The 10,164-nt window shown below is 57.0% G+C and overlaps 1 long non-coding RNA gene across 2 annotated transcripts; it reads right to left on the bottom strand.

Moving 5' to 3' along the window:
- Positions 1 to 640: 640 nt before the first annotated feature.
- Positions 641 to 3,634, bottom strand: LOC123644536. Of its 2 annotated transcripts, none has more exons than XR_006737169.1 (4): positions 3,586 to 3,634; positions 2,728 to 2,816; positions 2,437 to 2,508; positions 641 to 1,299 (listed from the first exon to the last, which is right to left on the bottom strand). It is a non-coding gene; the product is annotated as an uncharacterized LOC123644536 (long non-coding RNA). The 2 variants fall into 2 exon arrangements; XR_006737168.1 differs by lacking the exon at positions 3,586 to 3,634 and adding an exon at positions 3,065 to 3,358.
- Positions 3,635 to 10,164: the final 6,530 nt, after the last annotated feature.

Below are 10,164 nucleotides of genomic sequence, written 5' to 3'. Positions count from 1 at the left end.
CAGTGTGCTGACGGGCTTACTGCAATATCTGGAACGCAGACTCAAACTTACCTCCAACAGATGGTGACTCAAGGGGTCTCCCATGTGCTCGTGATTGCCCAGTCAGTGTCCCAGCTGAGGACTGAGGGTCTCAGCTGAATCCTGGTGGAATCTCCACTTTTTGAAACCCACCAGCCCAAGGCCACCAGAAGCATATCTGTCACCAAAAAAGGCCAGTTTCTTTAGCTTGCTGCAGCAAGGGAGAAACTTCACTCCTGGTGCTTCCGAACCCTCAGTGGTTCTTACCTTGCTGGGCTGCTGTAATTTCCCACTAAGAGCACAGAGCTATTGGCTGTGAGCGTGAGAGGTGCCCTGGGAAGCCCCACTGCACTGGCAGCAGGGGACAGCCATGGGCATGTCCTCTGCCTCGCAGCCTCAGTGTGCCAGCCTCAGAGGCACAGCATCAGCCCCTCCTGCTTTTGGACACGCCACCCCAGCCACAGGGGTCACAGCTGCTCCCTGCAGTCGCCCCAGAGTTACCTCCGCGTCCACGTTTGCTCTTTTCCCCTTTCAATCCTCCAACTGCCCGTCTAACCTCCTTTTGCTTGATGCACCTAGTGTGGTTTCAGGGCATTTTTTGCTTTATTCTGTTTGGGTTTTTGTACTGGGCCTGGTACACACAACTCCTTCAGAAGCAGCATGTGTCCCTTCTGCCTGCTTCTTCTTTCCTCCCCCTTTCTGGCTGGAGTGAAGATGCACTTGTCACACAGCCACACGCTCAGGGAAGCGGAGCAGAAAGACAGCCAGTCCCTGAGGACACAGCAGAGCTCCCACCCCAGTTCTGCCTTCTTTTCCACGAGACAGAAATAAATTTCTTTCTAGTTTAAGCCACAGTCTGTCGCTAGCAGCCTAATGGCATTGCTAACTGCCCCGGCTCTTCAGGGTCAGCCACAGCATACCCTGGGTAAGGGGACAGCTGGTATCTGGTTATATGGGAAAGGAAATTCTTGGAGGAAAAATAGCTCAGCTAATTTTTGATGTAATAGTCATGAAAGCATTCTGTAAGTAGATAATAAAATCAGACATTGAAAAATCTTTGCTGGTGTGCAGCACTGATGAGGGAGGCTGCGGGGCACCATCGGGGCCGGGGCCAGCCGGGACCCTTTCCCTTTCTCTTCTGCGCCATAATGCAAGTGATTTGAGAGACCCGGCGGGAGCGTTCACAGGGAGGCAGGCAGCAAAGTGGTGGGAAGCTGGGGCTCCAGAGTTCTCAAATGCATCAGCATGATCTTCAACCACTCAGGGCGTCAGTGTTTCCATCTGTAAAATGGGGGTATTATCAGAAGCTATCTCACGTGGTTGATATGGACACCGAATGAAACAATCTATGTAAATGTCAGCACAATGGTTGATCTCCTTAGTTGATATTTATGATCCACTCTAATTTACAAACAAAATAATTGCCCCTTTTTGTGCATTTACTGTTATTAGTAGCCATGATTTGTCCCTGTTCTCACAGCTTACAGTGCCCTGCAGGGTGACAGTCACCTAGAGCCAAGATTTGGGTCTCAGCTTTGCAGCTCTTGGCTTTTGGGGGGCTGGAGGACTGAATCAACTCTCCAACTCCTGGAGAGGGCTGCAGACACAGAGCACCATGTCAGTGCTGGCATTTCTGTGGATAAGAACAGCCCGCCCACTGCAGATGCCCTGTACCCAGCAGCAGGTGCAACTCAGCAGGCTGCCTGGTGGGCAAGAAGGCTGCCAGCACAGGGCAACAAGCAGCTGCCACCTCAACTCCTGCATGGAATATGGTGGGGTCAGAGGCAACCAGTAGCTCCAAGGGGCTGGATGTCTGCAGGGCTGTGGTGTGGAAACAGCCAGAGTGTGAAGATCAGCCCCACTATGTAGACCAGGGGCTGCCCGGGGTTAAGCAGGTGCAAATCCCTGCTTCCCTGGATCCTGGCTCCAGCCCACTCTCCCCACTTCTGCAAACTCTTAACTAAAGGGATTACGATGCAATCGATTATGTGTCAGCTGAGCTGGAGCATTTCAATTGATTATGATGATGTTCACCTTGGCATTTTGCTATAATTGATCCCCGTGCATCTTTGTGAATCGCTTCACCCCCACAGTTACAACCGACCACTAAGAGCAGATGTGAGGCTGAAAGATGCAGTGACCTGGAGCCATTTCCTGTAGGGACCCAATGGTCACACTGCTGAGGTCATCCTGATTGCAGCCCCACGGAATGACCCATCTTGTACCATGGGGACCCAGAGTCACCAATGAAAATTAAATTGTGTTTTGAATATTTTGGTTAAGGATAAACATGTTTCTGACAAAATGTTAATTTGTACGTTTGCATGATTACGGGGTAACCCAAGTTATCTGGAAAAATTAGATTTCATTGTTCCCTGCCAGGGCCGAATTAATGAGATGTCACTGCAATACACTCACTCTTTCATCAAGATCTCCTTCATGATGTACAATCTGAGGGTGTCGGACTTACAGCGGCCAGAGCCATTCATCCTGCAATTAACAGATTTGTCTGTTTCTCCAAAACACGCATCGTCTCTGGTGCCGGATAGTGGCCATCGCCTTGTCCTGTGTCATCACCATCACACACTCGCCTTGTCCTGTGTCATCACCATCACACACTCGCACGCACACACTCACCCCCCCCACACACGCACACCACTCACACATTGCACCTCCCCTGGATGGTAAATTAGGTTTTATTTCACCTACCTAATGGCGATTGATCGGACAGCAGTGTACACGTCCTACATGTGGTTTCCAAGGCCTGTTTGCTGTTTGGTCGATGGCGGTGGAGAGAGCTTATGAAGCAGGAAAGGCAGACAGGGAGGTGAGGAGACAAATGAGACCAGCTCCCTGTGGGAATGAGGTTCTGTCATTTTTCCCTGAGTGGCCTAAACATGGTGTTTAATAGTAGCTCTCGTGTAATGAGCTCAGTGCCACACGTATGATATCAGATCCCAGCAGTCTGATCTTACATGAGACGTCTTCAGGGGCCGCTTTGCACTACTTCAAAATGCTGAATGACTATGCCGAATTTGGGACTTACCTGTTTAAAATGTGGCTTCCCAGGGCAATCCCTGCCTTGTGTGGCCTGCTTTGAGGTCAGAACATTATCATGGTGAGCAGCTAAACTGGGTGAGAAAAGGGGGTTCTGGTGCATTATGTGTTCTGGTTAACTTTTGTGGATATCCAATTTTCAAATAATGTAAGTGAATTAATTTATACAACTATAGATCTCTAGTTATAACCCCTATTTTGTCCCTGACTGCTGTTTACGAATGTGAGCTGACGCACCTGTTCCTGGGAGGTGTGCCTTCCCTTGGGGGAGCCGCTTGCGTTCCCCCACCAGGACAGGGTGGAAGTCAAGTCCAGCATCCCGCAGGACCCGGGGCTGTGACACCTCCTGCCCCTCCACTCAGCTGTTCCCTCCTGCCTCCCCCACTGTGCAGCCACCCCTGCAGCCTAAAATCCTGCCACGCCTTTTCATGGCTCCCAGGATCAGGTTCAAGTCCTGCAGGGATGTGCATGCTGTCTGTGCCAGCCCAGTCTCCCCCTTCCCACACTCACCGGCTCACTGTCCTCCTCCCTGGAACCTTCTCCCTGCTCTTCCTGCAAGTCTTGTCTCAAATGTCGTCATGTCTGGGGCCCCTGCCTGAGCACCCTGGGGCCCTTCCTTCATGAGGGGGTGGATTATTAGTGTGGTGCTCTGCGTACCTGCGCCTCCCACCTGCCTAGGAGCCCCACATGGGCAGGGAGCATGCCTGCCAGGGTCACCATTTGATTCTCAGTGGCCACTGCAGAGCTTTATTCACAGCAGGTGCTCAGCACTTGCTGGATGACGAAGCCCAGGAGGACCTTCACATGGCGTCACCGTGGACGCGCAGCGAGCACCACACCTGCCTTCAGGGTGGACGGTGTCCTCCTGTGGCTGCAGCTGCGATGGTTTGGGGCATGTCTGGGCACTGAGAGAGATGGAACAGGGGAAGGGCAGACCCCAGCAGCGCCTCCCTGTGGCCGAGGCAGCATTTCCCCAGTCTGGGGGCCTGGGGACCCCAATGCAGCACCATGGGGGGTGGTGTCCTTCTGGGGAGGTGACAGCCTGGTGACATGGATCTTGTTCCCAAGCCTCTGTGGGGATAGGAGCCAGCTCTACTGAAGCCCACCCCTTGGTGGGTGTTCCTCCATAGTTCCCACCTGAGCCAGGTGCGGAGCGGCCCCAGCACTGTGCTGCTTTTAGTCTTTATTGATTCACTGTGATCGTGTTGCTACATTCAAATGAAAACCTCCTAGAGCCCCATATTGTCTGATTTTGCAAGATCCCCCAATGTGTCAGAGCTGGTTGTGAGTTTTGCGAGCTGAAAATTCACTCGTAGAGGAATGCGGGGTGTTGCAGAAGCAGCCTGTTAACCCTCGGTCATCCATCAACAGGGTGCCCCAGCCTGGAGCAACAGCAGAGCACGGGTCCTGGGGGTCCTGGGGTCACTCTCACCAGTGGGGAGCCTGCTAGGAGCTGACTCTGAGGACCCCTGGGCTTCCTGTCCTCACTCTGCTGCCTCTGGGCAGCTGAGCCCACCCCAGCAGACAGCACCTGACTGCTGTGCGGCTCTGCCTGGCTGGTGCCTCCAGCACTCGGTTCCAGACCCCGGTTCTAACTCTGCTGCCGTGCTGTGGCCAGACCCACTGAGGCCCGGAGCCTCAGCCTAACAGAGGCCGTACTTCAGAGGCACAGGCTCGGTGCACCGGGGCCTGGGATCAACTCCAGCTGTGCTAATTTCTACCTGGGCGATGCTGGGCAAAGGAGCTCTCTCCTGTGGGCCCAGCTTCCCACTCTCTACAACATGCCTCAGAGGGCGAGAAACAAGCAAGGTGCCGCGTGCCTGGTGGGTGGGGAGTCGATAATAGACATTAGTTATTGTGACATATGGAGAAGGCTTTGTCCTGTGAGCTGCCGGCCGGAGAAGGCCCTTGTCCAGGGAGTGCAGACAACAGACTAGGGGAGCGAGGCTGGGCCAAGCCTGTTCCAGGGGCAGGAGAGAACCCAGGGGCGGGATCGGAGGAAGCAGCAGTGAGAGGCTGCAGGCTCAGTGGGATGGAGACAGGACACACTCAGCCATGGAGGGGGGGCTTCGGAGGGCACTGCAGCATCCCTTGGGCGGCCAACTGCCACCTGTCGTACGTGGTGAACCTTTACCCCGTGCCCTGCTGCTCCAGCAGAGACTTTACACAGGGGACTTTATTTTAGGGTGGGAGGCTCTCAGAAGAGGGAACAGTGGGGTCCCTGCATTACCAGTCCCTTTCCCATGCTCAGTGCCTAAGTGCTTTTTACATTTTTATTTTATTTTCTTATTATTTTTTAGTGACAAGGTCTTGCTCTGTCACCCAGGCTGGAGTCCAAGGGCGTGATCAACAGCTCACTGCAGCCTTGAACTCCTGGGCTGAAGCCATCGTCCCACCTCAGCCTGCCAAGTAGCTGGGACTCCAGGTGTGAGCCACCACGCCCGGCTAACTTAAACTTTTTGCAGAGGCAGGGTCTCGCTGTGTCGCTCAGGTTGGTCTCAAACTCCTGGCCTCACGCCCGGCCCTAAGTGCTTCTTTAATAACTCCTCTGAACTCGGGCGGTTTTCTCCCAGATCCCATGGTTCATTTACTCCACAAGCTGATGAACGTGGGCTCTTTGCCAGGCGCCAGGACAGGACCGAGCACGGAGCTGTGGAGGGCAGACAGGCCAGTGAGCGTGGAGGCTAACGCCAGCGGGACATGGCCCTGGCTACCTGGAGATGGTGGGGACAGAGAGGGCAGCTGGAGGCAGGACGCTCTCTGGCTGGGGGCTCTGCGGCTCCCCCCTGCTTGCCTGGGGCTCTGTGCTCCCCAGGCTGACGTGTGCTTCTCCCCACCCTCTGAGCCAACCGATACTCACGCTGGCCTGGGCCGCAGCCAGCACCACGCTCCCAGACTGCAGCGTGTGCCCGGGATGGGAGCATCAGGTGTGAGCCCAGGCTCCGGCCCCACCCAGGCTCCCAGGGGCCAGGAACTGCGGTCCTCCTCCTCTGCCCCTGCCTCTCGGGTTCCAGGCCCCCCTGGCGGGCACAGGGTTCTTCTGGCCGGGGAGCTGGCATCCTCACCTAGCAGCCAGCTCTTGCCCCACACTCATGGAAAATGAGGCAGATGACATGATAAATGTGTGAAAAATACTCCCGAAGCCTCCTAGCTAGGTTGTTACTATTACATTATAATGACAACCGGCACTCAGCAGATGAGAACCAAGTAGTTGCCGTGCTGTCTCTGCAGGGTGGGGTGGGGGTGGGGACAGGTCACAGAAACCTCTGCATCCAGAAAGTCTTGGCCCTGCAGAGCCAGGAGAGCCTCTGTGAAGGCACCCAAACCAACAGGGCGCTCCCCACAACCTCCCCTCCCTTGGCCGCAGCAGGCACACCTGTGGCCAGGGAGGCAGCGGGAGGCTCGTGTGTTTAGCCAGCAAGGTATTTTACACAAATTCGAATTTGCCACCAGCATTTAGATATTGGGAGATTTAAGATAACACCTGGATTATCGGTACTGCATCCCTCTTCTCTGTGTTCTTCATTTCTCTGTCCCGTACCCCTCTCTCTCTCTTCCCTGAACCTCCCTCCCCTCATCCCTGCACCCCTGCATTCCTACCCGTCTTCCCACACAGCCGCATTGCCCATCCCACACTCCTCACCCCTGCATCCTTCTCCCACCCATCCCTCAAATGTGCACCTCGTACCCCGCATCCCTGCATCTCTGCATCCGTGCATTCCTGTGCCCAGCATTGTTCCTGCCTCCCTCCCTGGTTCCCATGTCCCACCTAACCCCTCCCTGCCTAGCTGCCCTCATCCCTGCACCTCTCATCCCTGAATCCTTCATCTTTGGTCCCTCATCCCTCATTCTCACACCCTCATCCCTGCATCCCTACACTTATCTTTCTCTTCTTTCTTCAGTGTGCTGAGGGCTCTTCTGCCCTGCTCGTTAGGCAGTTCTCAGCCTCAGCAGAGGGTTCGGGCATTCTTACCCCCTTTGGCAGGTGCTCAAAGCCATCTCTTTCTTTCATGGGGGGCTTTTAGGGATTCTTCAAGGATATCTCTCCTGTGGCCTCCCCCAGCCCTGCAGGTCATTTCTGAGGCAGGGTCTGCCTGGTCAAGATGACCTGAACTCAGACCCCTTCAGCAGTGTTTCCTTCTTCCCAGTGACAAATCCATTGTTCCCCTGCAGGCCCCTAGCGGCCAGCCTTCCTCTTCCCCTCTGAGCCGGGTCCAGTTCATGCACACGGACTCCAGGGCAGAGCTCCCCAAGGCTCTCCTCCCTTGCCTTCGTGGTGCCCAGACCCTGCAAGCTTCTGCACTGGGCTTGAGAGGGGACAGGTGTGGGGAGAGGTGGGCGGGCAGCCCCTGCTCCACTCCCCACTGTGGAAGCAGGGATGACATCCCAGACCTCCTGTCAAACTGTCTCCAAAGTTCCCTAACAAGAACTCCTCACTTCCCAGCTCCCTGATCAAACTGATGTTTCTAGAAGGGCTCTAGTGGCTTAGGGACCTCTTGGCAAGTCTCCCTAGGTGCGGTAGTGCCTAGTAGGGTCTCAGAGATCATCTGCTCTCGTAGGACACTCAGCTCTTACTGTTCTCAGTGTGGTGGCCTCAGCTGGGACCGCATGCCCCCTCACACCCTGCTACACACACCAGGAGCACTTTGCTGAGTCTTGCTTCCAAAACGTAATGAATCTCGGCTACCATTCATTCCCTAGCAGCTCACCGGTGTGCCCTGTCTTTTTTATGGGTGTGTGGGTTTCCGTTGCGTAGCTTATGATTTACTCAACCAGGCCCCTGTCAGTGAGTCTGTAATTTTGCAGTCACACTGCGGTGGGATGAGAATCCTGTGCTGACTCCTTGGTGCACAGGTGTGAGCAGACCTGTAAGAGAGTATCCTGAACATGGTTTCTTATCTCTTACACTTGCACCTGCCTGCCAGCCACATTGACATCGCCAGTCTGGGCTTGCACGTAGGTGACCCTTGGTGGCCTGATTTTCCTGCCCTCTGCCTGGCTCCCTGGACTCTGGTAGAGTCCCATGGAACACAATGACCCTCATTAACTTGGTCTTCATCCACTTAGGTGAGGCCAGTCTGTATCTGAGCAGTTGGAAGCAGGCTATTCAGGGACAAATTCGAAGGTTGATAAACTGCAGCAGTCACCTGTCCCATCTGGCTAGTCAGAGTCCCAGAGGGCAGGCTGGACAGCAACTGGGGCCACACCCTCACCATGTGCCCTCCCCTGCTCCCGGAAAGGGACATTGGGGAAGGTAATTAGCATATCATGCTGCCTTTTGGGACCAGGAGTGGGACTTCCAGTCAGCCTCCCCTTGCAGCCATGTGTGGGGAACTGGTTCCTTACTCCTGGGAAGGAAGACAGTGCCTGTCGCGGCCAGGCCTGCGACAGAGAGGGAAGACGCTGTTGCTCGGGGCTGGAGCCCTGAGGGACAACTCCCTGGGGAGCAGCAGGCAAGGCCTGTGGGGAGCAGAGCATTTGTGGAGATCTAAGTTCCCCAGTAACACTGGGGCCCTTCCTGCAGTCACCAGTGCCTGACATTTCTGAGCTGCTGCAGGGCATCCCCGCAATAGCCCAGGAATAATTGCCACCCCCCACACCCCCCCCCACCCCAGGGCTGCAGGATCCTCTCTCCTGTGGGACTCTGTGGCCTGGGGCTTGGATGACTGTGATGGCCACCTCCTCCCTGTCACATTCTCTGCGGCGCTGTCTCCCCGCTGTACTCATGTTCCAAGGGCTCCCTAGAGTCTCTAGTGGAAAAGCCCTTTCCTCTCCCTCCCCCAGTGGCCTGGTCACGCCTGACATCCTTTCCTGGCAGATGCCTCAGTCCTTATGCAAGTGTGTGGGGCCACCCTTACACATAAGGCACCTTCGCGTGAATTAGGAACGGGGGGCGCCAGGGCTGGAGTCTGAGCCAGCGACTGGGCCCAGCGAGCAGACCCCTCCGGCCCAGGTGTATCTGGTCCCACGGCCCAGGTGCATCTGGTCCCTCCGGCCCAGGTGTATCTGGTCCCACCCGCGGCGAGCCAGCGGGAGCGGGGAGGAGGTGGGCGGGCATCTCCTTAAAGCCGGCCCCTGCTCGGATCAATCGCGTGCTTTCCCAGCCCGCGGGGAGGCGGGCGCGCAGCCCCTGCTCCGCTCCCCACGGTGGCAGCCGCCCAGGAAGTGCTGCGAGAATAACGTGCGCGCCACGGACAGCCTCGGGGAGCCGCCGCCACCCCTGGGAACCGCCCGGCCTCTGCGCCCAGGGCGCCCGGGTCCTCCCGCGGCCCAGACACGCCGCGCAGGGCGCGCTCTTCCCCGAGCCCAGCCGCCCCGGCCCCGCGGGGGCACCCGAGTTAGCCACCGGCTGCCCTGAGCTCGTCCCACATCAACCGCTTTACGTGCGAGGCAGCTGAGCGACCTGCCAGAGGCCGCGAAGGAGGCGGGGTGGCACCCGGGTCACCCCCGCGCCGCGCCGTGTGCCCGCCCGCCCCCGAGAGCCCTGGGTGACCCGCCAGAGCGCTGCGCTCACCAGGGCCGGGGCCTCAGCCCAAACCCCGGTGCCCTCCTCCCCACCCACCGAGGGCATCTGTGGAATCTCAAACATTTGTCAGTAAAGACCCCGGGATGGAGGCGTCACCCCAACTTGGAAGGGCTGGGCCGGTGCCTGGTTCCAGTCTCATCAGGGGCGGGTCTGAGCTTCACAGCAGGGCTGGACCTGTGCCTGGGGCTCGGTTGCTCAGGGCGGCCAGGCCTGCGACAGAGAGGGCCCGCCCTTCCCTGTCTCCTCCCTCCCTCCCTTTTTTCTCTCCTTAATCAAATGTTTGTGGAACCCCTACTGCAGGCAGTGTGCTAGAGTGAGCTGGGGTCCTGTCCCCCAGAGGCCTGACTCTGGCACTGCAGGAGCCTGGCAGGGCCAGCGCTGAGCTTGGGCCTGGGGAGTCTGGGGTGGGGAGTGGGGAGGTGGGGGTGGTGGCTGCAGGCGGCTCACAGGCCTTTGCAGGCCCACCGGGGCCCTGGTGTTGCCCTAGTTGCTGGGAAGCGGCAGCCGGTGGGATGAGAGCTAAGTGCTGCAAAGGCCACCCTGGCTGCGCGGACTAGAGAGCA

The sequence above is a fragment of the Lemur catta genome, chromosome 9 (genome assembly GCF_020740605.2).
Source record: "Lemur catta isolate mLemCat1 chromosome 9, mLemCat1.pri, whole genome shotgun sequence".
Classification (NCBI taxonomy): Eukaryota; Metazoa; Chordata; class Mammalia; order Primates; family Lemuridae; genus Lemur; species Lemur catta.
The sequence above is the reverse complement of the archived record's forward strand: the minus strand, read 5'-3'. Positions and strand labels throughout refer to the sequence as shown.